General features: G+C 37.5%; 1 protein-coding gene across 4 annotated transcripts in view; it reads right to left on the bottom strand.

Annotated features, from left to right (window-relative positions):
• SLC44A5 (solute carrier family 44 member 5) overlaps nt 1-26,140 on the bottom strand; it is a 370,056-nt gene that overhangs the window by 339,636 nt on the left and 4,280 nt on the right. Inside the window, exon 1 of one of the 4 annotated variants that reach the window (XM_058716936.1) lies at nt 14,429-15,112. The exons of 1 other annotated variant lie outside the window; for it this stretch is intronic. The gene's annotated coding sequence lies outside the window, so the exon portion shown is untranslated. Of the gene's footprint in view, nt 1-14,428; nt 15,113-26,140 lie in introns of those variants that run through there. 2 more of the 4 variants (XM_058716942.1, XM_058716937.1) reach the window with 2 other exon arrangements.

The following is a 26,140-nucleotide window of genomic DNA, read 5'->3' as shown; positions in this document are numbered from 1 at the left end:
TTTATCTCTACTTGGATGTCTAACAAGCATCTCAAATTCAATATGTCCAAAATGAATTCCTGATCTTCCCCTTCCAAACCTGCTCTTTCCATGGTCTTTGTGTCTCCACTGTAATTTTTGTTTTTCACTGTTCAGGGCAAAAGCCTTGGTCATAATTGATTCTTCATTTCTTCTCAGATACCAATATCCTATTGGCTCCAACTTCCAAATAGATCCAGAATCCAACCACTTCCCACTACCCTCCACCACTATGCAACTCTGTTCCAGGAACCATAATCTCTGCTTAGACTACTCCAACAGCTTTCTGATTGATCTCTTCCTATGTTTGTTCCCCACAGTCTATTCTCAATGCAACAGTTAGAGGAATCCTGTTAGAATGTAAGTCAGGTTGTGTCACTTCTCTGAGCAAACCCTTCATTGGCTTTGCATCTCTCCCCAAATAAAAGCCCAAGTCTACATGATTAGGTCCCTCATTGTCTCCTTAACTTCATCTCCTATTACTCTCTTCATTTGCTCCATCCCTGCCTCCATGGACTTCTCTGCTATACCTGCAATGAATGTGCAAAACTACTCTCATCTCAGGACCTTTGCACTTGTTCCCCCTTTCTGGGTCTTTCTTCTTCTAGCTATCTGGATGTCTTCAGCACCTATTTCAGGTCTTTGCTCAAATGTCATGGTCTTAATGACAGCTTCCTTGACTAATTTTTTTACAGTTAAAGAACCCCTACGTTCACTTATACGTTCTTTCTTCCTTTACTCCTTTATTTTACCGCAAAACTTATCACCATATAATACACTGTATTTTACTTATTAATTCTAATTATTGTGTGTCTTCTCCCACTGGAATATAGATTCCCAGAGAGCAGAGGTTTTTCTCTGTTTATTTTCCAGTACACATCTTCCAGAGCCTAAACTAATACCCATCACAGAGATGTTTCACAATAACTATTTATTAAGTTATTAAGTAATTGAACTTAATAAGTACAAAATATTTTAAAATGTATCTGACACATACTAAGTGTACAGTATTACGTGTTGTTATCAGTGCATTTTCTCATGTAATCACGTCTAGTTTTTTTAAGTCTCCTCAATATATACTTTGATCATAGATTATTTTAGCTTCAAAGCAGTTTACTCTTTCTTAATGTTTTGTTTTTTATGTCTTCAATATGCAATTAATCTAACATTAAAAACTCATGATCATAAAGGTCCAAAGACATTCCCTACAAAGATGATCAGTTAAAAACTAGTTTTTAATTGCCTTTAAACAGATATTTTATGCCCTTTACACAGTTCTAAATACATTTTCCCTAAGTACATTTTAGGTAAGGATAATTACAAAACTTCCTAGTGATATATAATTTGTATACATTTCTCTATTCATTTTCTATGATTTCTTAAAGGCTATGAGCTAAATGAGTGTAAACAATTAAAAGAATTTTATTCAAGCTCTGAAATAAATTACAAAAGGAGCAAAGAAATCAATCTGGTGCACGATTATTGATGTGGAAATGTTAGGGTTTGAAGCAGATGGCCAAGAAAGAATTCTTGAGCTACCTTCTGAGCAAAAAGGTGGTTTTATTAAAGCATGTGGACAGGACCCATGAGCAGCTTAACTCCTAGAGGAAGTTCTCTCTGCCTGTCTCAAGGACTTGTCAATGGGCTTTAAGTTGTAAGGAAATTTAATTTTTTTCTTTTGCCTTTGTTTCTCATGTATATTATCTTCCTCTATCATTCTCTTTGCTTCTGTTTAAATTCCATACAAAATAGGATCATAAGTCAAAAATATGAACAGTACTTAGGTAGCTGGAATCCAACACAACTAGAGCTCTCTTAATTAGTGCTTCTCCATGTCAGTAGCACAATGATAGCAAATGTTCTCATATTTATTCTATTAGAAAGCCTTGATTATTTTGCATAGCTTTGGTGGTATAAGCATTTTATTGTATTATAATTTTTGCCAAGTATATGAATGAATTTATGATGTAATGAATTACATCTGTGTAATTCTATCTACAGGTATGAATTTCTAATGTATATATAATAATCTTTAATTAACCCAAAATTTTACTTATCAAATACCTCATTCTCCTCCCAACCAATAATATAGGTATATTGTACCACATACATTTTTACACAGCACTTTAAGTTTCAAAAAAAAATCTATGTAGCCAAATTTCAGCATTTGGAATATAAAAACATTAGCAAAATCTACCATGTGAGCTAAAATGGTACATGTTATCATAAAAATTCTAATCAATTACAGTATTCTTGATTAAAAACTGGGTATTTGGGCTTTAAGTGTTCATTTTAAACCGAAGAATTTATTAATTTTTTTAAACCAAATAATTTAAATCCACAGTTTAAATTCCTAAAGATAGGGGGCTTAGTCAGGAAATGAAATGGTCTCTGAATTATGACCATTAATTTACCAGGAAAGAGTTGGTTGTAATCAGAAACGTGTCACAATTTGGAAACCTACTGAAATTCAAAATGAAGGGAAATGCCTTGATGGATCAGCTACATTTGGCCTAAATATATAAATTTAAGTCAAAAACCGTAGAATAAGAATAAATTCTAAGCCCCAGGGAAAATATTTTAAAAAGATCTCCTTTACTCCCTTCCCAATACTAATATATTCCTATTCATCATGAATTCTAAATGGATGCCATTTTTTTCATGGACCCAATCCATTTAAGAAATGACTTTCCTACTAATTACACCTCTTGTCAAGAGTCATATATAGTAGGTTAAGACCTTGAAATGTTTTTGAAATGACAGAAGATGAAAATAGTTTTCTCAATAGATAGGGATTGGAGAAGCCAGAATACATAAGAGAACAAATCTAAAATGACTCCAGACTTCGCTTTAACAAAGAAAAAATTTTGAGCAGCCAAAATTCAATTATCTACACTAAAAAAAGTAGTCAGTCTATCTCAATCTGCCAACCAGGAGGGGAAAAAAAAAGGCAGTGGGGGGGGGGGTTGGTGAGGAATTCAGGGAGGTAATACAAAAGATTAACTCTTAAAATCTCAAGTCAAGCTTTTGTATGTTAATAATCCAGCTTTTAAAGAGTTAGTATAGCATTTTGCATATGTATTTTTACTGTCTGAAAATTGGAAACAATCTGATAAGCATGTCTCTATGATTGTACTAACATTAGATAAGCATATATTTATAAAACATTAAAAGCAGAGAGTGTTATCCAGGCACTTCCCAAAACAAAAGATAACATAACGAAACAAACAACCAACTACCTACAACAGAGAGTAAAAAGATTATATTTCTAGGGACAAAAGATGCAAATCTAAGTCCCAGATATACTACTTTTACTATAAGAATCAAAAAATAAAACAAAATCTGAAGTTAAGCTTTAAAGAATATTTATTGACAGTTGTAGGCAACTTATTGCCTAGGCAATAAATAAGAAGCAAAATTTGCAGCATCCTGAACAATAAATTACCATCCCCTAAAACAGAGAGGGTGAGCTTATCATATGATTAGCTCTAAAATTTGCAACTTGAGAGTCATATACAAAGTACTTAAGAGTTCTTATGTTGTCCCATCCATATAGCCCATAGTCCTCTGTTCATGGAGAAGAAATAGAGTAAGCATTAGATAACCAGGCTTATTAGCAGAAAGGAACGTGACATCTCAGAGTTAGTTCTACTAAAGGATTTGTAGGACCTACAGAGAATATGCATTAGGATCAGTAACTTAGAATATTTTAGAGAATAATTTTTTTAATTAAAACTTTAAAGATAGGATTAGTGCCTATGGGCAGAAAAAAACTTTTTCTCAGATACGTACTACCCATGATGCCTAGCTGTAAGTATGTGTCAAAAAGTTAGAAATATCCTAAGGCAATGAAAGTTTTTAAAAACAAATGAAGTTATTCAATTTTGCCCATTTAAAACTCAGACAGGACAGACCCTGAAGGCTGATGAAAACAGCCAAATTCAACATATAATGACTCCAATGATTTAATTCTTTCATTACCCAGAGAGACAATTAGCATTAGTAGATGGAGGCTTAAAACAGAAATTGCAAGGGAACCTAACACTTTACATTACGATGTAAGATTAAACTTTTCAAAAACCAAAGCTCATTGTCTAAAAATTAGTAATGGAATCTATCTGTTAAAATTGTTCCATGTTGTATCTTGGCTTTAAAGAGATGATGGAGGGGTGCCTGAGTGGCTCAGTTGGTTAAGCAGCCGACTTCGGCTCAGGTCATGATCCCACTATTCATGAGTTCAAGCCCCACATGGGGCTCTGTGCTGACAGCTCAGAGACTGGAGCCTGCTTCAGATTCTGTGTCTCCCTCTCTCTCTACTCCTCCCCAACTCACGCTCTGTCTCTGTCTCTCAAAAATAAATTGACATTAAAAACTTTTTTTTAAATAAAGAAAGAAATGATGGAGCTAGCTAAAATGAACAGGCCTATATTCAAAAGGCTTGAGCCATTTTGGCCCACTGGCATAAAATAATAAAAATGCCAAGTAGTTAATACCACAATTAGGACTACCAATTTAAAAGCTGCATTGTCAGCAATGAAAAATGTAATTTCAGAATTATAATGAAAAGTCTCCTATCATAACTCATAAAAATGATGTATATGGGATGTGATAGTAGGGAAAGGTAGCCAGTATTCCAAAAATAATATATGGGCCCCACTTATATACAAAAGCATATTCATGGATATGATCTAATTTCGCCTCTCATTTAAATGAAATGATTCTATATATTAGCTTTCTAAATTGTTTACAATTCAGAAAGCAGAATCCTCTTCCATCTTTTTTCTTTTCCTTACAATTTACCTGTTAAAGAAAGTAGGACCCTCCTTATTCATTATCGCATGAAGTAGAGAGAGCAGCAGCCAAGAAAGAGCTTCATTTTTCTCTCATCATTTCATGCTAACACTCTGTCAGGTCTCCCCTCCTCTACTTTTTGACAACATCTCTTTCAAATGTCTTTTCATAACAGTTTCACTATCAGGTATTTTAAAAATTCAGTCTTGTCTAAATCAAAGCATTAATTTCATATAAGATTTGGGGTTTCTCCTTTCCTACCTGCTCAGAAATGACTCCTGGTGGGTGGGAAGAGAAGCAGAAGGAAAATACGGAGGAGGGCTCTGTTCTGTTCTTTCATATTCCTTTCTTCCTTCCTAACCCACCCCCATCTTTGCCCCTTGCGTTTCTAGATCCTGGAAGATGCAGGGATCTAAACAAAAGTCTTGTTTACAATTCTCATTTGACTATTAAACGCACTCTGCATGACAGATTTCCAAATATTGGACCGCACAAGACATGTCTGTGGAGTCCTTTGGTCTTTATGTTTCCTGCAATGGACAGTGAACTCTTCAACTGACCTGTTATAATCCAGCCCTTCTCAGCTTTGCCCCGGTAAGCAGCCCTTTTAGATTGGGTTCACTTGGCTCACAGAAATTACAATGTTAGTGCAGTTTGAGAAACTGCTGACTCCTTCCTTCTGACCCTGCAGTCAAGGGCAGTTCTATTTAGTTTCCTATCTTCAGTCTTCGCCAGAGAAGCAGAGACCTGTTTTGATCATACTTTGCCCCAAGTTACGGGGGTCCACAAGTCAGCTTCCTTCAAGAAAATGCTCATAATCTGCTAAGGTAGAGGCATGGGTAAAGCCTAATAGTTCTGCACTTTTGCAAACATCTGGCCAGGGGCTGAGCTGCCAATCCACCAATTCTTAGATAACTCTAACTTTTAAAAGCAGTGTAGCTGGGCATCCCCAATACTTGATTTGGGGTTGAGGAAAGCATCTCCATCCCCTCCCTATAAAAGAAGAAAAAGAAATGCCACATTGCTTTCAATGCCTATGAATTCCTTCAAAAGATCTTATATGAATCTCTCTTCTAAATAGACCACAGACATGGGGCGCCTGGGTGGCTCAGTAGGTTAAGCGTCCAACTTCGGTTCAGGTCATGATCTCGAGGTGAGTTCAGGCCCCGCGTCGGGCTCTGTGCTGACAGCTCAGAGCCTGGAGCCTGTTTCAGATTCTGTGTCTCCCTCTCTCTCTGGCCCTCCCCCATTCCTGCTCTGTCTCTCTCTGTCTCACAAATAAATAAAAAACGTTAAAATAAATAAATAAATAAATAAATAAATAAATAAATAAATAAATAAACAAACAGACCACAGACAGACGACAGGATTGGTGATCTGACCGACTTTCAGTAAATCCAGTGGGGCTGTGTCTAACGCACAGGAGGTAATTGTCACCTAGTGTCCTAAGCTTTGAATCCTCAAATTTTTAAGACAATAGATCATCTCCCATTCCTTATGTTGTTATAGATGTGAAGTGACTTTTGAATAAAGCTACTATAATGGGACTTAGTCTTTCTGAATTGCCGTCAGACTACTCTGAAGGGAGAAATCCAAAATATGGGGCTGGAGGGGCACCTGGGTGGCTCAGTTGGCTGAGTGTCGACTACGGCTCAGGTCATCATCTCACGGTTCGTGGGTTCAAGCCCCGCGCTTTGGCTCTGTGCTGACAGCTCAGAGCCTGGAGCCTGCTTCAGATTCTGTGTCTCCCTCTCTTTCTCTCTCCCCCTCCCCTGCTTGCACTCTGTCTCTCTCTGTTTCTCAAAAATAAATAAACATTAAAAAAATTTTCAAAATATGGGGCTGGAGGCCCTCACCTTAAATGGCTCTGTTCCTTTAAAAGCTATTATTGAAGTGCTTCTGTGATTCAGCCCAGGGGAAAAGAGCATAAGGCAAAGGTCATTAAAAGGTAAACAAAAACAGCAGCACATTATCCTAACTGCATTCTTCCCAGTGTAAATAAGCCCATCTGCTTCAGTTGTTACACTAGCAAACTAGTCCAGGTACTACACCACACTAGAGTATAAAATCTGTACCATAATAAAATTGGCAGGGCACCTGGGTGGCGCAATCAGTTGAGCAATGGACTCTTGGTTTCTGCTTAAGGTCATGATCTCACGATTAGTGGGATCAAGGCCTATGTGGAGCTCCATGCTGACAGCAGGGAGCCTGTTTGGGATTCTCTCTCTCCCTCTCTTTCTGCCTCTCCCCTGCTTGCATGCGCGCAAGCATGCGTGCACTCACGCACACGCGCGGTCTCTCTCTCTCAAAATAAATAAATACACTTAAAAAAAATAAAGGGTATTTTTAAAAATAAATAAAAATAACATAAAATTGGCAAATGTATTCTGAATTTGCAATGAATTAGGACACTCTCAGTACATCTCTTAGCTAATTAGAAAAGCTAAAGTCCTCATATTTAGAAGATGGATAATTCACTAACATTTTCTTTAAGATTTAGGAAAATAGGGGTACCTGGATGGCTCAGTTGGTTAAGCATCTGACTCTTGGTTTCAGCTCAGGTCATGATCTCATAGTTAATGGGTTTGAGCCCCGTGCCGGGCTCTGCCTGACAGCAGGGAGCCTGCTTTGGGATTCTTCCTCTCTCTCTGTCCCTCTCCCACTCATGCTCTCTGTCTGTCTCTCTCTCTCTAAATAAATAAACTTTCGGAAAAAAAAGATTTAGGAAAATAAAATCCAACCATAAATACTATACTAGTTTTATTTTGTTTACAATTTCTAAGTAAATTTAATGATTAGGAAGGTAAATAATCCTGTAAATGTCACATAACTAGCTTCCTTACTCTAATTTTATACATATAAATGCAGTTAAGTAGAATGGGAAAAAGCTGAGATCCAGAGTCGGAAAATCTGGGTTCACATTCTTGGCCCTAAGACCTACTGGCTGTGTAATTTTAAGCAAATCACTTCATCTCACTCAGCCTTGGTTTCCTAATTTGTAACATAGCAATGATAACAACATTGCAAGGTTGTTATGCTTTGTAAAGGAGCTATAAATCATTTTGCCAATATTACCTTTCTCTCTCTTTAACAAAGCACTTTTTTTCTGGTACATTATACAAGAGGAATTTACCTGACTAATTAGGGGCACAGTCCTTGATGTCAGACAGTCTCAGTAGTCATTCAATGTCAGTAGGTATTTGTTGAACAAATAATGAAATACTTTTCTGCCTCATCCTATGTCAGAACCCTAGTCAAATTATGTATCACCTCCAAGCCTCAATTTTTATGCATGTAAAATATGCAAATAAGAATAACTACTTCAGTGCTTCTCAATCTCGGTACAAATTAGAAACTCTGGAGTCTCTGATTTAGTAGGTCTGAGGCAAGGCCTAGACAAATAATACACTTCTGCTTCACACGTATTTGGAAACTAACCCAGAAGTGAGAGTCACTAAGCCCTCCTTCTCAAGGCTATTGTGAAGATTAAATGAGATGATGTATAAAGACACTGAGCACATACTTAATTCATGCAACTGTAGAGATTATAATCTGCTTTTATAAAACATTTTATATAAATTTATTTATAAAAATATTTTATATAACATATTTAAGAAATAATCAGTGAATTATTAAAGCAGTGGTTCTCAAACTCAGCATGATTCTAGTGGGGAGTCAGGACGCTTTTTAAAAACAGATTGCTGGGCCCTGTCCCCAGATTATCCAATTCAGTAGTCTTGAGGGGGAGCCCAAGAATTTGCATTTCTAGCTAGTTCCCAGAGGCTGCTGATGACACTTTGAGAATCACTGCATTAGAGAAACATTAATCATCCAAAAATTATGTACATATAAAGTAAAAACAATAGGCAGGGAATAAAGTGTCAACATTTTATAGTTTAGATGTCAGCAAGGTTAATTTTGTTTGATGATTTGAAATACAGTCTCATATGATTACACCTTTCTCAACAAAGCCTCAACTGACTCTCTAGGGTGAATGGGAAGGTCATACCTTTGCAGTCCCACTGCAATTTGTATCGACTTACCAAATATCGTTTCACTCAGCTTTGTATGGAAATGAACTGGTAAGGCATTACTTTCCCCCTTGAGTAGAAAGCAAACTCCTTGAAAGTAGAGATCATGTCATACATATCTCTGTACCCTCAGAGCCCAGCACAGTGCCTGCAGACATTCAATAAAATGCTTAATGAATGAATGGAAACTCAATTTGGATAGAGTAATTTTGTGATTTTTTAATTGTAATCCCCTGGTAACTCCCCAGGAAAGTCTAGTGGTATACAGACAACCATCTCCCTGTCATATTTCTTTCATTAGAGCAAAGGTTCTCAAAGGAGTTAAACTCTCCTATCACCCTCCTGAACAGAAGTCTGGCCTTAAACCAAAGAAATAATATCAATAGCAACAATTTACAAGCATATAACAGTTTGTTTTACCAATAGATTTTGTAACCTGAGGGCTCAAATTCACAAAATTAGTTAGTGGAATATTAGAAATAAAATAGTCTCACTCTGAGCCGAACACTCCTAAAGAATTTCTTCTTCACTCTCTGCCAGCTCATCTACTATCTAATGTGAACCTCATCAGTAGTTGCTGCACCACTGAGAGCTCACTTTCTGTGCTGAGGCAAGATTGCTTATGTCAGGAGAGTGCTTTCCTTCAGATGGTGCCTTGATAATTTACTTATTTTTGTTATTATTATTGTGGGGGTTTTTTGCATTCAATTAGGTGGCTCAGCTCTTATTTTCAGGCTAGGATTATTTTAAATATTAATTCAAATCCTGATTAGAAACATTTTGCAACATAGCCTGATTTAAAGACAATGAAACAGCATCCTTAAGAGGAAGAAAAACAAACAGCTGTGACCTTCCCCTTTTTTAAAAGAGCTCTGAAGGTCACTCCAAAGACTCTGTTCCTGGAACAGCTATTCTGCAATCAACACAAACTCGGAGTTTTTTTACTGCCTCTGGGAACTGCCTCTGGCACTCCCAGGCGTCCCTAGTCTCACTCTTTTCTTCTCTTGCTACCTTGATACAGAATACATGTTGAGCATCAGACATCTGGCAGCATAATTGGATTTCAGGCCAGTGTGAGAAACTGAATGTAAACAGAGTCAGCTGTGGGTACAAACAGGGCAGAAAAAAGAAGTATGAAAACACGGGCTGACCTTGGGGCACCTGGGTTGCTCAGTCGAATAGGCATCCAACTTCAGGTTATGATCTCACGATTCATCGATTCAAGCCCCCCATCGGGCTCTGTGCTAACAGTTCAGATCCTGGAGCCTGTTTTGGATTCTGTGTCTCCCTCTCTCTCTGCCCCTCCCCTGCTCATGCTCTGTCTCTCAAAATTAAATAAATGTTAAAACACACACACACACACACACACACACACACACACACACACACACACAGAGGCTGACCTGGAAGCAAGCTGGGTGGAGCACCTTTGTTGTAAAAAAGCTAGCTTTGACTATAATTCTAATTTTCTGCAGTTCTCCCATTTCCGAAAAATGGGAAGTTGGGGAAGGCAGGCAGGCAGGAAGGGAAAGGTGGAAGGAAGGAAAAAAGGAAGGAAGAAAAGAAGGAAGGGAAAGATGGAAGGAAAGAAGGAAAGAGGAAGAAGGAAGGAGCAAAGAGAAAGAGAGGGAGGAGAAAACAAGAAATGAGAATGAAACAAGCATTTATTGAACACCTATTACACACAACATAATGCTATATACTTTTCCATTTGTTATGTTATTTAACTACCACACAATAGTCTTGTAAGGTAGGTATTATTGTCTTCATTTTTCACATAAGGAAAGTGAAGTTCGATGAGGTTAAGTAATTTGTTCAAGATCATATAGCTGGAATTTGAACACATATCTGTCTGACCCCCAAGTCCAGAAAAAAAAAGAAAGCAGGTAGGCTCTGGGAAATATTGTTAAAAATGATAAGAAATATCATTTCAGGGAGGGAACATATGAGCAGGAATAATAGGAAACTGAATTGAGATGTGAGATTGTTCTTTCTAGAATAAGATATCTGAGTCCTAAACCTAGTCCATTATGTTTTTCTTATTAAAAAAAAAATTCATTCATTTCCTCAACAAATCATTGTGGAGCACTGAGAGTGAGTAAGACGCTTTGCTAGTAGCCATCAAAGATACACCTGTGAACAAGGCATGACATTTTTGGTCTAGTAGGGAAGAAAAGTGAGTATACATACAATTAAAATGGTTTGATAAATGCTAACAGGTGCAACCTCAAGGAGGTATGGACATACTTAAGGCATGCATAAGCAAAATTAAAGCACCTTTCTTCTACTTTCTTGTATTGTGTGTATTTGCATGCACGTGCGCATGCACACACACACACACACGTACACACACACCACTCTAATTTCAGGACATAGGTGCAAGACCTCTGTTGCTCCATCGGCCATGTCATCCATAAACAATAGAGCCAATTCCAGAGCATGTGGTGAAAGAAACATTGATCTAAAAGTCAGATCTGAATTTTAATCTAGACTTGCCAAGTTCTGGCTGTGTAACACGGGAAAATGATTTTAACCTTTCTGAGCCTAAGTTTACCCATCTGAAAAGAAGTTAAGCTAAATCATTTATAAAATCTCTTTCATTTTTAACACATCCTGGAGTGTTGCTAATCAGAAATTGGTTGAAAACTATCTTAAAACTTCAGACTTTAATACTTATGACTATTTCAAGTTACATTATTTTAAAAGTGTGCTGAACCACAGTCACATGAATTTCACAATCAATATTAAAGAAGGTAAGTAAAACTGACATCACAAATGGAAATACATCAGCTTTTGAAAAATTGAAATGAAAAATGAAGTTCTAAAAGGGAAAAAAAGACCATGTTTAAATATAGCATGAGAGTCTGTAAGTCAGATCCAAATGTCATTAGTGTCTTCAAGTGAAAGGAAATATTAAAAGATAGAATTTTCCTCATCTTGTATCATAATATCTGACTATCTACAGAGTAGAAAAATAAGACTAAAAGTTAGGAAAGCTGAATTTCAGTGTTAATAGTATTTCATTTGTACATCAACGTTTTTAAAAAGTGTCCATATGTCAAATGTAAACTGACATTCAAAATTATAATTAAATCACCAAGTGATACGTAAATTGATAGTAAGCAACAAAAATTCTTTGGTAAAGATGGTTCCTCATCCTTTGAAATGGTAAAAATAATATCTATAAATTTTCTCTCCCTCCTGAAGATTAATGAGTTAACAATTATAAAGGTTTTATACCTTGGAAGAATGCTAATAATGCAACACAGATAGGCAGGGAATATACCTTTTTCTTTTACATCATTTTTTAAAAAAGAAAGATTAAAATCACAATGTTAAATAATAATGAACTGCATATCAAGCTAGTTTTTCAAGATATAATATATAAATTAATTTGATAATCCTTAAAATCATACTTGGTATTACACAGCTGCAGTTCTTAATGAAACCATTTTCAATAAATTACTTTTTGTTAACCAAGACTAACCCAAAATAAGAAAATAATTATATCAAAGGAGGGAAGGAAAGTAGGGAGGGTGGGAGGGAAGAGAAAATATCTCTCCAGGTATTTCAGAAATAATTCTAGAGTAATGAAATTTAAAGATTCCAAATGTGGAAAAGCCATTTATTAGGAACTAACTAAAGAGTATCTCTAGGTGACAGTGATGTATCCTCTGGAAAAGACATTGCCTAAGGGCAGCCTTTCAAGCTTTATTAACCACCCTCATCCCATCATCTATATTTTTAAATCAGAATTTTCCTGTCTAAACATACCAGATTCTCAGTGTTTCAAAAACATCTCAAAGGGCCTGACCCAGAAGTTATTTATTCCCTGTAGATCATGGAATCAACTTTTTCTACAATAAAAAAACTTTGCAATTTTTTTATTTTAGAGAAAGAGAGAGAAAGACCATGAGCGAGCTGGGCGAGGGGCAAAGAGAGACGGGGAGAGAGAGAATCCTAAGCAGGCTTCACACTCAGCTTGGAACCATTACCCTGGCATCATGACCTGAGCCAAAATCAGGAGTATGTACACTTAACCAACTGAGCCACCCAGGAGCCCCCACAATAAAAAACTTTTGATGAGTTGAATAGTTCCCTATGTGAAGTCTTAAAGAAATAAAAACAGTAACAGTTCCTGATAATCCAGAAATAGATTCACATTACGGATTACTCAGACATGGTCTGGGGAACCATTCCTACTACATATGGGAACAGCAACACCTGCTCTGAATTCTATCTATGGTCTCAGTTCAGTGGCAGGAACAAGAACTGTATCCATTCATTGCAGAAGAACGACATCCCAAAATTCACTCATCTATTCATTCAGCTAATTATTAATGAACACTTACTGTTAGGCACCAAGATAAAGATTCAGTTGCCTCTACTTTAAGATGTTTAAAGTTTAATTTCATATTCATGTGAAAATGTACTGTCAATAAAGGAAGAATAGGACAAAAAGAAAAATGAGTATATAAACCTTAGGAGTTCTGATTAAAGGAAGATAATTTAGCACCACTTTCTTCTGTACCTTTTTTTCTTAGAACTCAAGCTATTAGTACATATCAGACCTTGGAATAACTTTCTAGTGAATTTTCTGATAATTTATAACATTATTACAAGATAATACTGTTACAATTTGGAGCTAACATCAGATCTTCTACTAACTAATCAGTACAATTCCCTAGATATATTAATTACAAATTCACTTTCCTTTTCATGGGCCACACTTAACTTTTTAGACTTAGATGCTACTGGGTCTCTTTAACCTAAAGACATAGTTCAACACAGTAAACATGCACATACATACACACACAGGGACAGATGTTTATTAAACCACTATATTTGTAGAGAAATCCTAGAAAATTCAGTTGATTATGTTATTTATGTAAACACAATGCAAGTATCATTAAACCATTAAAATTAAGAAGAATATATAAAATATAAATATGTATATTTGATTTATTCAATAATATATTCATTTAGTCTCTGTGACATGCCCAGAGTTACACCAGACATTTTATATAATCAGGACCCTCAAGGAGGGATGCTCATAGCCTAGTAGTGGGTATCTGTGGAGGGACCTAGAGAAGGGGATAGCCAATGGGCACATGGCAAATCCCAGGCACCATGAGGTAGCAGTCCTTTGTTGCAATCCACTAAAACTCAGGTCCAAATCAAGGCACATTACAACGTAACCAAAGCCAGGTTTGACCCAAGAAAACTAAGTCAAGATACAGAAAGACTGAAAGAAGCCTTAGGAAAGAGCAGAAAGTTTCTAGACAACCGGCTTGGGAATAGGGTGCTGTTCTCCCAGGCACCAAGTACAGACTGGCTGGCCTGAAACTGCCTGATAGTGTCACCAGAAGAGTGGGAGGCAGGCATCAGCGACAGTGACACTCTGACCCTGGGATGTTAAGCTACTGATTTTGTCAGATTTTTGGTTCTTTTTGCTTCAGGGTGGTGGTAAAGCTAAAGACCCACAGGAATACTGAGAAAGGAGATGGACTCAACATTTTAAATCCATCTAGGATCACTAATAGAAGCATGTGCAATATATCTGGTAGCCCTAAAGAGGAAATGCTTACCTGTGCCTGTAGGGTAGGGGCAGGGCAGTGCCAGAGAGGAAGATGGGGGAAGTTTCATAGAGAAAGTAGTGACATTTGTGTTGAGGCCTGATGGATTAAAAGAGATTTTTCAGCATTACCAAAAAATCTAGTATAACAAAGAGAAGTATAAAAGAATGTGTGTGGTCCTCAGTGTTAGAATGGTAAGATCTTTAAGCTTAGAATAGATGCAGAAAGTGGAGGGAGATGAAGCAGAAAAGGTAATCATGGGTGGGATCCTAGAAAGCCTTGTATGCCTTGTTTTTATCCTGGGTAGGTAATGGAGAGCCATTATTGAATTTTAGGGCTGTGGAGTGATCAGATTTGCCTTGTAGGAGTATCAGATTTTCAATGTAAAAAAAAAATAATTAGAGGTGATGTAAAGCTAAACATGAGGAGACCCGTTAGTGTATAGGTGGTTCAATCCATACTAGAAATGATGAGCACTCAATTATATTTCTGAATTACAGAAAAGTAGATACTTAGGATCAATAATAGTGACTGACTTGATCAGGGCTGAGTAGAGGCATGGAAAAAGAATCAAGGATAACTTCAGATTCTCAACTTGTAAAACCAGGTGGATAAAGATGCCATAAAATAAAATTGCAGTAATGCAAAATTATACATCAACAAAGAATAGATGCAAAAAAAAAATGGTGGTGGTGAGGACCATAGGATGATTTGTTTCCCAAAACTTTTTCAGTGTTCTATCATATGTACAAAATTATTTGGGGCTACATCTAGGTTTAAATGAAAGTTCTGCAAATTACTAGTTTATAACTTGAGTAGATTATTTAACTTCTAGGGATTTAGTCTCAGCCAATATTAATTTGTTTATAATTCACCTTGTTTCAAAGAAGATTTACAATAGTTTCTAGGGGTACCGGGGTAGCTCAATGAGTTGAGCATCCAACTCTATTTCGGCTTAGGTCAGTATCTCACAGTTTCATGAGTTCCAGCCATGCATCAGTCTCAGCGTGGAGCCTGCTTGGGATTTTCTCTCTCCCTCTCTCTCTGCTCCTCCCCTGCTCGTGCTCTCTCTGTCTCTCTCAAAATAAATAAATAAACTTAAAAACAAATAAAATAGTTTCTAAAAATACATACAATTCAACAAAACAAAATATATAAAGAGAGACGATGAGAAACAAAAATAAATCCATAAGTGAATGACTTATGATCTCATAGTCTTGAGCAAGAAGGGGACTCAGACTCAGTTCCAAGCTTCCTAGCTGTCCACCCCTTGTGAGAGACATCATGAGTTCTATGACTCACTTTATCCATCGTTAGTTAATGACATTTCAGAGAAACTTCTCCATCAGATACAACACAGATACTCTGTAAAACAGTGATCAGCACAAGAAATAACATCTGGAAACTTAATATGATGTCAAGTATCTCAAGATCAGTCAGTGTTACAACAGTTAAGCACAAATCAGCAAAAGCACTTCTATGGGGGGCCAAAATAGCACAAGCTGGATAAGGAGCTATTTCAAGGTCTGGCTGATTCCAAGAAAAAGTTTTAGCATATCTAAAGGAATGAAAGGACTACATGTTTATTCAGGAAATCCCTCCTAAAAAGTCCTCCCATAAAATTACTCAAGAACACCATCTGGAGTGCCTGGGTATCTCAGTTGAGCTTCCGACTCTTGATTTTGGTCCAGGTCTTGATCTCATGGTTCATGAGATCGAGCCCCACCAGGCTCTCTGCTGTTAGCAGAGCCTGCTTGGGATTCTCTCTCTCTCCCTCTCTCTCTCCCTCTCTCTCTCTCTCTTTCTCTCTCTCTCTCTCTCTCTCTCTCTCTCTCTCTGCCCCTCTCCAGCTTGCACTCTCTCTCAAAAATAAATAAATAAACTTTAAAAAAAAGAAAAAAGAGGGGGCGCCTGGGTGGCGCAGTCGGTTAAGCGTCCGACTTCAGCCAGGTCACGATCTCACGGTCCGTGAGTTCGAGCCCCGCGTCAGGCTCTGGGCTGATGGCTCAGAGCCTGGAGCCTGTTTCCGTTCTGTGTCTCCCTCTCTCTCTGTCCCTCCCCCGTTCATGCTCTGTCTCTCTCTGTCCCAAAAATAAATAAAAGTTGAAAAAAAAAATGTAATAAAAAAAATAAAAAAAAAAAAAGAAAAAAGAAAAAAGAATGCCATCTAACCACTTTCCCATCCCCAAGGTCTTGATGATTATTGAACCACTGGTCTAACAATGGCAATTCTCAAGATTTTTCTGCTTCCATGTTAAAAAAAAAAAAAACAAAACAGTTTTCAAAAATACAAGATGTAGCATAAACCCATTACATAGGGCCAAATAATGGAAAGGAAGTCTAGACTCACAAAAATTCTAAATACTCATGATATTTCAGTCCTTTTACTGTAAGCAATTAGCTTTTTAAAATGCCCATTAGTTGGGGCGCCTGGGTGGCTCAGTCAGTTAAGGGTCCGACTTCAGCTCAGGTCACAATCTCGCGGTCCGTGGGTTCCAGCCCCGCGTCGGGCTCTGGGCTGATGGCTCAGAGCTCAGAGCCTGGAGCCTGCTTCCGATTCAGTGTCTCCCTCTCTCTCTCTGCCCCTCCCCCATTCATGCTCTGTCTCTCTCTGTCTCAAAAATAAATAAAAAACGTTAAAAAAAAATTTAAAGAGAAAACCTCAAAATAAATAAATAAATAAATAAATAAATAAATAAATAAAATGCCCATTAGAATTTCTCAAAGACTTGCTTTAGTAAAGTATTTCTAATTTATATCACTTTCTACCATTTAATGCTGCCCCAAACTTGAAAATGGATTTTCCCAAGTCAGTTAAAAAGGTTACATGCCTCTTCTGACCCACATATACTTGTGTATAATCTATTAATTTGTTTCTTCATCATACTTAGGGCATTAATTCAGGACCAGGTAGTGAGAATTTACAGAAGTTAAAACAGAGTCTTGATCTTAGAATTAGGTATGTGAAGCCTATGTCCTTTAGTCTTTGTGTTGTTTCTACAGATCATTAAATAAAAGTTTATGTGTGGCAGTGTGGTAATTATTCAATTTAGAGTTTCCACAAAGTTTTACAAAGTATCCATTTCAATGTCAGACTTTCTTAGTGGTTAAGAAGATGAGAAAAGAGGTAAATCCCAATGCTATTCTTTGTAACTTCAAGTCTATCCTCCCTCAAACAGCTAAGATATCTCTGGACACATTTATTTATGAGCAAAAACTTTCTTAAACAACATAATGGTCCTTCTTTATTCACTGATACTCTTTCACTATAGTAAAGGTGTTAAATCAGCAGAATCAATGTCATTGCCATGGGAAAAGAATATGATGACATTCTTCTGCAGCCAAACAAAAGAACTGTGAATAAGAGGCGGAGATCAGTGAGTAAGAAGAAAAAGAGCTTAATTCAAACTGAAAACTGCTATTAATATTTGAATTTGTAAAGTATGAATATCTATTAAATAGCTTCCATAGTATTTCTTTTTTCATTTTATGACTTTTTATTTTTTTATCTAATTTTTTTATCGTAGGATAAACTTTAAAATGACTTTCGAGTTTTTTTGGTAAGGCAAACATGGAGTGATAATAAATTTTTAATAAAATTGTACGGTCAATTTCAAAATCTTATATTTTCAGTGGGGAGGGGGTGTCTCTGGATTTGAACACTGAAACACAAGCCAATGAGCTACAAAATTTATACTAAGAACCTGTCCTGTAAGTTCTCCAAATGCATACATTTTAATTGCTTCTTATAAAACTGGATTTTGAAAAATAATTTACACAGTGAATATGGCAATACTTTTTAAAATTTTTATTTTATTATTATTTTTCAATTCTAATATAATTAACATATAGTGCTGTATTAGCTTTGATCCTACAGGAAAATTGCTCTAGCACTTAGGACCAGTCCTGACTTTGGTCAGAGTCTTCCTTACCTGATAGGATTAGTAAGAGTGCAGCTCTCCACTAAAGTCCTAGTGGCCAGAAGAAGCCACAAAAAAGTAGTCTGGGAGGCTACTCATCCTTTCACATTAAAAAGAGAGAGAGAGCTAAAACTTAACAAAGCATTGTGTTCCTGATCCTGTGTTTCACAAAATATTCAGACAGATGCAGAACAGGAATCAGCAATGTGAAATTGTTGTTCCTCAACTGAACAACAAAATTTTTACTGTGATTTCAATGCTTCTTTAATAATGTGAGCCCTAATGAGAAACTACCTAAGTTTATTAAAAAACTGCAATATGCAATGGCAACCACCAGAAGGAAGGAGAAAGGCAAGGACAAAGAGATAACAAACCAACAAAAAAAATGAAATATTTTTAGTTTGAACCCTAATTATTGTTAAAAAAATTGTGCCTTGTCTAAACATAGAAGATGAGATAGGTAAAGCCAGCTCTTCTGGATTCCTTTTTCAGAAGTAGCTTCCTAGCCTCTCTCTGGAAGAATGGAAAAATGATGGGGCTAACCCAGAATTTTGCAACCTCAGCGCTATTGACAGTTCAAACCAGATCATGCTTTGCTGTAGGGACTGTCCTGGGCATTATAGAACGTTTAGTAGCATCCCTGGTGTCTACTCACTAGATCCCAATAGCATTACCCAAGTCATGACTGTGAGATTGCCCACAATCACTGCAGAAGTGCATCTGGTCAAGAACTACAGTATTTTAAAAATTTTCTTTAGTTCTTTTGAGCCTTCCACCTGAGAGGATAGACTACTGCAGCCAGCAACACAATGACTGATAAACCTTTCTCTTCTGGCAACTTTCTCCTATTGTGGCATATTTTATTAAATATTTCACCTGGAGGTCCATTGATACACCTCTTTTAATGCTATATTCAATATTTCTTAAATATTTATTTATTTATTTATTTATTTTGAGAGAGAGAGAATGAGAGCAGGGAAGGGGCGAAAAGAGAAGAAGACAGGATGACACCTATGTCCATGCTGACAGCAGTGAGCCCCATGAGAGGCTTGAACCCATGAACCAGGAAATCATGATCTGAGCTGAAATCGGAGACTTAACTGAATGAGCCACCCAGGCTCATTTTTAAGATAGTATATTTAAAGAAAGAAAAAGAAAAAGAAATGAAATAAAGTCATTCTACACAAATTCTTCCTTACCTCCCCGGGAAACTGTCATGAAAAGCAGCCATAAAGTAAAAGAGTAAGAGAGGTCAAAGACAAAAAGCACACAGTAACACACGACAAGGAACAAAATCTGCTATTATTTCTCAGATGTTAAGAAAATCAAATTCTCTTCTCCGCTGCTTTTCCCACCCCAGCCACAGCACCTTTTCTTTGCTCCCTTTGCCAATACACCCTTTAAGAGTTAACTAAGTCGTCTCTAATCTCCTCCCATCTCTTTTAACCTGTTCCATTCAGACCATCACTGCCACCACTACAGTTAAACCACCCTTGTCCAGGTTTGCAGTGACCTTCACATTAATAAATCCTGTGGCCATTTCTAAGCTCTCATCATACTTCACTTAGCAGCAGCATATGACACAGTTGATTACTCCTCTCTTCCTTTGCACAATTTCTCCCTTGGCTCCAGAACTCCACACTCTTGATTTCCTGCTTACTCACTAGTTGCTCTTTTTCAATCTCCTTTACTAGTTTCCCCCTCTTCTCCCCTTTCTCTTAATAACGCAACACTCCTGGAATCAGATAATTTATTTCCATCTGCACTCACTTCCTAGGGAGTCATCCAGTCCAGGCTCTTCAACACCACCTATGTGCTGATGACTCCCAAACTGCCTCTCTCCCAGACTCATATATCCAACTTCCTGCTTGTCACCTCCACTTGAATATCAAATAAATGTTTCAAACCCAGATGTGTCCAAAAGTGAGTTCCCGATTCTTCCCCCTAAACTTGCCCCACCCACAACTTTCTAACACCATTTGATGGCAACTCCATCCTGGTAGTTGCTCAGGCCAAAAACTGTGCAATCGTCCATAACACCTAGCTTTCTCTCACCTTCCACATATGGTTAATTCAGGAAACCATATTAGCTTCACTTCAAAATACATTCAGTATCCTTTCACTTCCCATGTCCTTCACTGCTGCCATGCTAATGCCACCAGCACCTCTCAACTGAAATACTGCAAACATCTCATTACTGGTCTTCCAGCTTCTCTCCTTGCCCCTATAGGATATTCTCAACACAGGAGTCACAACAATTCTTTAAAAATGTAAGTTATATCTGGGGCATCTGGGTGGCTCAGTTGGTTGAGCATCCATCTGACTCTTGATTTTGGCTCAGGTCATGATCCCAGGGTCATGGGATTGAGCCCCACATCAGGCTCCACACTGAGCATGGAGCTTGCTTGGGATTCTCCCTCTCTCTCTCTCCCTCCCTCCCTCCATTCCTCCCTCCCTCTGCCTCTCTCCCTCACTTGTGTGTGCTCTCTCTATCTAAAATAAAAAAGTTAAAATTAAAAATATATATTTTTAAAAATTCATAAAATAATAAAATGTAAGTCATAGCACATTACTCTTCTGTTAAAAACTTGCAGTGGTGCTCCATTTCATTCAGGGCTGAAGCCCTTATTTTATTTTATTAATAAGCAAATGATCTTTTTTCAAAAGTAATCTCTGTGCCCAATGTGGGGCTTAAACTCATGACTCCAAGATCAAAAGTCTCATGCTCCACCAACCAAACCAACCAGGCACTCCCAACTAGTCCTTTATATTGTCTAAATTGTCTAGAGGTCCTGTCTCATCGTCCTGACCCCTTTCCTATTTCTATTCTCCTCTCTAACTCCGCTCAGCTTCCTTTGTGTTTATCAGACATTCCAGATATATGCCAAACTTTGGGTCTTTGCACTGGCTTTTCTCACTTTCTGGAAGGTTATTGTCCTGCCATGAATAACTACTTCATCTTCTTCAATATTGCCTTTCAATTAGGCCTAGCCTAACCATCATATTCCTACTTACAACTGACCTCTCCATCATCCTGTTACCAGTGTTGCAAATCCCCCTTACCATGAATATTTTTTTTTTCTTTTTTTCACAACATTTTTCAATTTTTAATATCAACAATTTGCTAAATGTTTATTTTCCATTGTCTGTCTTCCCTATCTAGAATGTAAACCTGACCATAGCTCCATTTTTTTCTGGTAAGTCCCTCAGAATTGTGCTTAGCAGAGAGTAAGCATACAACTTATATTTGTCAAAATAATGAATTAAATAAAGTGCACAAATATCCCATCCTGAAGTAAAAGGGATGGCAGCATTCTTTTTTTTCTTGATCCTTTTTCTGATTTTCCTGGTCATACATCAAAGCACTAGTTGGCCTGGGAGGGAGAAGGATCTCCTTTTGGCAGAAAGGAACAGATAAATAAAACTTAGGAGAGGTTTTTATTGGAAGATTTTAGGTTTTAAGGGACTTTCTGCCTTTTCAGTTTGGGGATCTGTGAAGTCTTGGGCTGTTTGGGGGATTTTAGGACTTTTATGTCCTGTTTATCACTCCGATGTTTAGTTTGTTGGGGCTTCTAGTTGGAAGTACGTTCCAAAATAAGTGGAACAAAGGAGCTAGGGATGAGAACAAAAAAAAAAAAAAAAAAAAAAAAAAAAAAAAGGAGAGGAAACAGGCTGCTAAAAAGAACTCAAGGACAACGGAAAAAAGAACTTGAGGTTTTCAGTCCAATTCACTAAAGTAAGCTCACTAAAGTAAGACAGTGGGCTAAAATTTAAGGCCAGTGATGATATTAGCAAGGAAAATTGTAAATCAGAGTGTTCCTTTTATTCTCAGGAGACTGAAAGTGGCAGATAGGGTACAGGAGAAGCCCTAGAATAACTGTATAAATAAGTAAATTAATCCCATTATAGTAGAGGGTTTTTTTAAAAAAACACATTCTTCCATACACATCTCCCTAATACACACACACACACACACACACACACACACACCACTGAGAGGGTCTCTATCTCCCAAGATAGAAGCACAAAAGTAATGAAACACATATGTATTCATTATCTAATGCTATGTAACAAATTACCCCCAGATTTAGTGGCTTACCACAATAGTAACCATTTATTATCCCTCACAGTTTCTGTGACACAGGAATCCAGAAGCAGCTTGGTTGGGCAGTTCTGGGTTAGGGTGTCATAAAGTTCAGTCAGATGTTGACTGAGCAAGGGAAAACTGAAGGGTTAACTGGGCTGGAGGATCTGTTTCCAAGGTAGATCCCTTATATGGCTGGCTCTCAGCAGGTGGCCTCAGCTCCTTCCCACATGGGCCTCTCTACAGGGATGCTTGAATGTTTTCACAACATGGCAGCTGGTTTTCCCCAAAGTAAGCAATATAAGAGAGCAAAGGATATACAAGAGCAAGGCAGAAGCCACATGCCTTTATGTACAATATAGCCTTCTACTGTACTTTACTGGTTACACGGGTCAGCCCAGATTCAGTGTGGGAAAGGAGAATGTAGGGTGTGAATACCAGTAGGCAAAGAACATTGAGGCCATCCTGAAAGCTGGCTACCACCACAGTCAAATGGCTTCACATATAAATGACAAAATAATCCTGATCTATCTTAGAGTTGACTAGGATGCATCATTTCTGTTTACACCATTTCAAAACGTGAGATCCTTTATTCACCTTGCTTTGCCTCCCCATCTCTATCACCTTAGCAATGTATTTTTAATTTAATTTGTTTAAGTTTATTTATTTTGAGAGAGACAGAGTGTGTGAGCAAGTGGGGAGGGGCAGAAAGAGAGGGAGAGAGAATCCCAAGCAGGCCCAGGGCTGTCAGCGCAGAGCCAGATGCGGGACTTGAACCCACAAACTGTGAGACCATAACCTGACCCGAAATCAAGAGTTAGATGCTTAACTGACCCCCATTTTTAATTTTAAAAGTGGATTGCAAACAATAAAGTTGTGACACTTCTGAGGAAAATACAAGAAGATATATCATGCTCTTGATTCAGCAGGGGAAAAAAAAACTTGACGATCTACCTCTCTATGTTAGAGTTGATTAACCCTGAGGAGAATGAACAGATATTAAAATATTGGACATAGACAAAGGAAAAAGAGTCACAGGGCTTGTTTATGCCTCTATCCAGAGTGAACAATTTACTCTTAGACCTCAAGAAAGCACCTAATGTCTTTGTATCTCAATTTCCTCATATGCAAAATGCAGATAATATTCATTCACATGTATAAAGAGTGATGTGTGAACATAAATTGGGAACTGAGCTCTATTTTATATGTACCAAGATATATATCTTCAATTATGTAGAATGCCTTTACAAAGAGTAAACTTGATCAAATTCAAGATATATATGTCTTGATATAAATTATATAATTATATCTTATTATATATATAATTATATATAACAAGACATAAATGTCTTGACTTAAATTATATACGTATACATGCATATAATAATATATAATATAATAATATACATGCATGTATACATATAAACATACACAACCAAGATATAAATCTTGGAGAGGCACCTGGGTGGCTCAGTCAGTTGAGCAACTGGCTTCAGCTCAGGTCATGATCTCACAGTTCATGAGTTCGAGCCCCACATCAGGCTCTGTGCTAACAGCTCAGAGCCTGGAGTCTGCTTCAGATTCTGTGTCTCCCTCTCTCTGCCCCTCCCCTGCTTGCACTCTGTCTCTCTCTCTCAAAAATAAATAAACATTAAAAAATGTTTTTAAAGATATAAATCTTGGCTTATATAGAATATGTATTCACAAATAATAATCTTAACCAAATTCCTTACATAGACTATTCATATGTCGCAGCAGCACTCACCTCTTTCTCATTCCTCCAATAACTCTATGAACACTGAGCACTTTTTCTAACTCAAACATACTATGACAGTCAGTAGTATGGAAAAGAGATGATGTCATAAACACATTGTGTTACAGTATCACTAAGGGCCAGATTCATCCTTAGTTACATAATCCTTGAGGTATACCAGCCTTGCTAGACTCAAAAGAGAGACTTGGAGTACAAAAAAAGAGAAGGAGGGGGCTAAACAAAGCCCTGAAGCTATAAAAATTCTTAGTATATTCTCATTGTTAATCCTTGGCAAAGAAGCAGTTTGGATGTAGAAGAAGGCAGTGGAGAGCTTCAAAATAATTATTTATATCTTCTATAAGTACCATGGAAATTTCTAGTCACCAATGCTCAGGGAGCAGAAAATCATCCAACAGACCCCATTTTCCCCCGGCCAACATCTCCACAGTAAGATCAGAGACCCAAGAGCCACTCTCCCTGTTAACTAGCTGTCAAGCGGCTACCTCCAACAAATGGCAGTTGTTATAATTATTTCATGTTGCTTTCATCTGTAAGATTTGTAATCCATAAGAAAACCTAAGAATGATTAATAAAATCAAAGCTATCTTTTAAAAGCCTGTATGCTTTTATTGTTATAAATGCTTCACAAGTAAAAGATTAGTCAAAAGCATAAAGGTACCCTGATTTGAACTTCCTTTGTGCTCGAATTAGAGTGTTTCTTTTGGAACACCCTCACATCAGGCTTCTGCGCCTCTTGGCAAAATCATGAATTGGCTGATGTTGTCTTAGAGGCTTTCCTAGGTCTCCTTTCCCACCATCATTCTTCTTTCATGGACTCCATTCTATTTCTTAGGAATCCCTCCCGCTGCCTTCCACATTCCACCCACTGCACAGTCAGTCATGTTCCAGACTTTTTATAATTCTCCTTTCTAACATTACAATATGTTTTTCCAAAGATTTAATTTCTTTGAGAGGCTTGCTAGGTGGGTAACTAACCTGATAATCTTTACCACATTCTCTTTAAAATTGTTTTTCAATCAGAAATTTCTAGAAATGCTATCAATATCTCAGCACAAAATATTGTAGGTATTTTGGTAAGTAGTAGAGAGGACACTAGAGTATAACTAGACCTTTCAGAAAAGTGAAGTTCAGGGGCGCCTGGGTGGCTCAGTTGGTTGAGAGCTTGACTTCGGCTCAGGTCATGATCTCACAGTTTGTGGGTTTGAGCCCCACATTCTATGATGACAGCTTGCAGCCTGGATCCTGCTTCTGATTCTGTGTTTCCTTCTCTCTCTGCCCCTTCCTCCACTCGTACTCTGTCTCTCTCTCAAAAATAAACGTTAAAAAAAAAAAGAAAAGTGAAGTTCATTGGGTTGTTTCACTTGGCCTAAGAAGTTGATGTGCATGTAGGGGTTCAGGACAGATCAACACACACACACACACACACACATACACACACACACACACAATGTGCCACTTTGGCATATGGATTAATTTGAGCTGAAGGCACTTGAGACCCTGAGGGCTCAAAAGAAACTTTTGTCCCTCCCTTAACCACACCAAAGAATCTAAATTGGGGGGGGGGGGGGTCTTTCCCAGAATAAGGGTTATTAACAGAAATAGATTTTATTGGAGTGACCCATCTGTATGGTATGACAGACATCTAATTACCAAACATCCGCTCTTCTTATCACCCTGGGAAATGCATTCCTTTCCTCTGAAATCCCAGACCTCTACCCACCTTCTCCTTAGTTCAGAGTAACAAAGATAGTTCATTTTGCCTGGTTGTCTTTGGAATTTCCATGTCTATGGATCTATTAAATTTGATTTTCTCCTGTTAATCTGTCTCAGATCAATTTATTTCTTAGTCCAGCTAGGAGGCCCTTTGAGGAGACAGGAATTATTCTTGCTCCCCAACATATGAAAGCTGTTCTCTCTAAAATCATCCTTAAGGATAAGAATATAAT

This window comes from Neofelis nebulosa, chromosome 2 (assembly GCF_028018385.1).
Source record: "Neofelis nebulosa isolate mNeoNeb1 chromosome 2, mNeoNeb1.pri, whole genome shotgun sequence".
NCBI classification, from domain to species: domain Eukaryota; kingdom Metazoa; phylum Chordata; class Mammalia; order Carnivora; family Felidae; genus Neofelis; species Neofelis nebulosa.
Note: the sequence above shows the minus strand (reverse complement) of the source record. Positions and strands in the feature narration are given on the sequence as shown.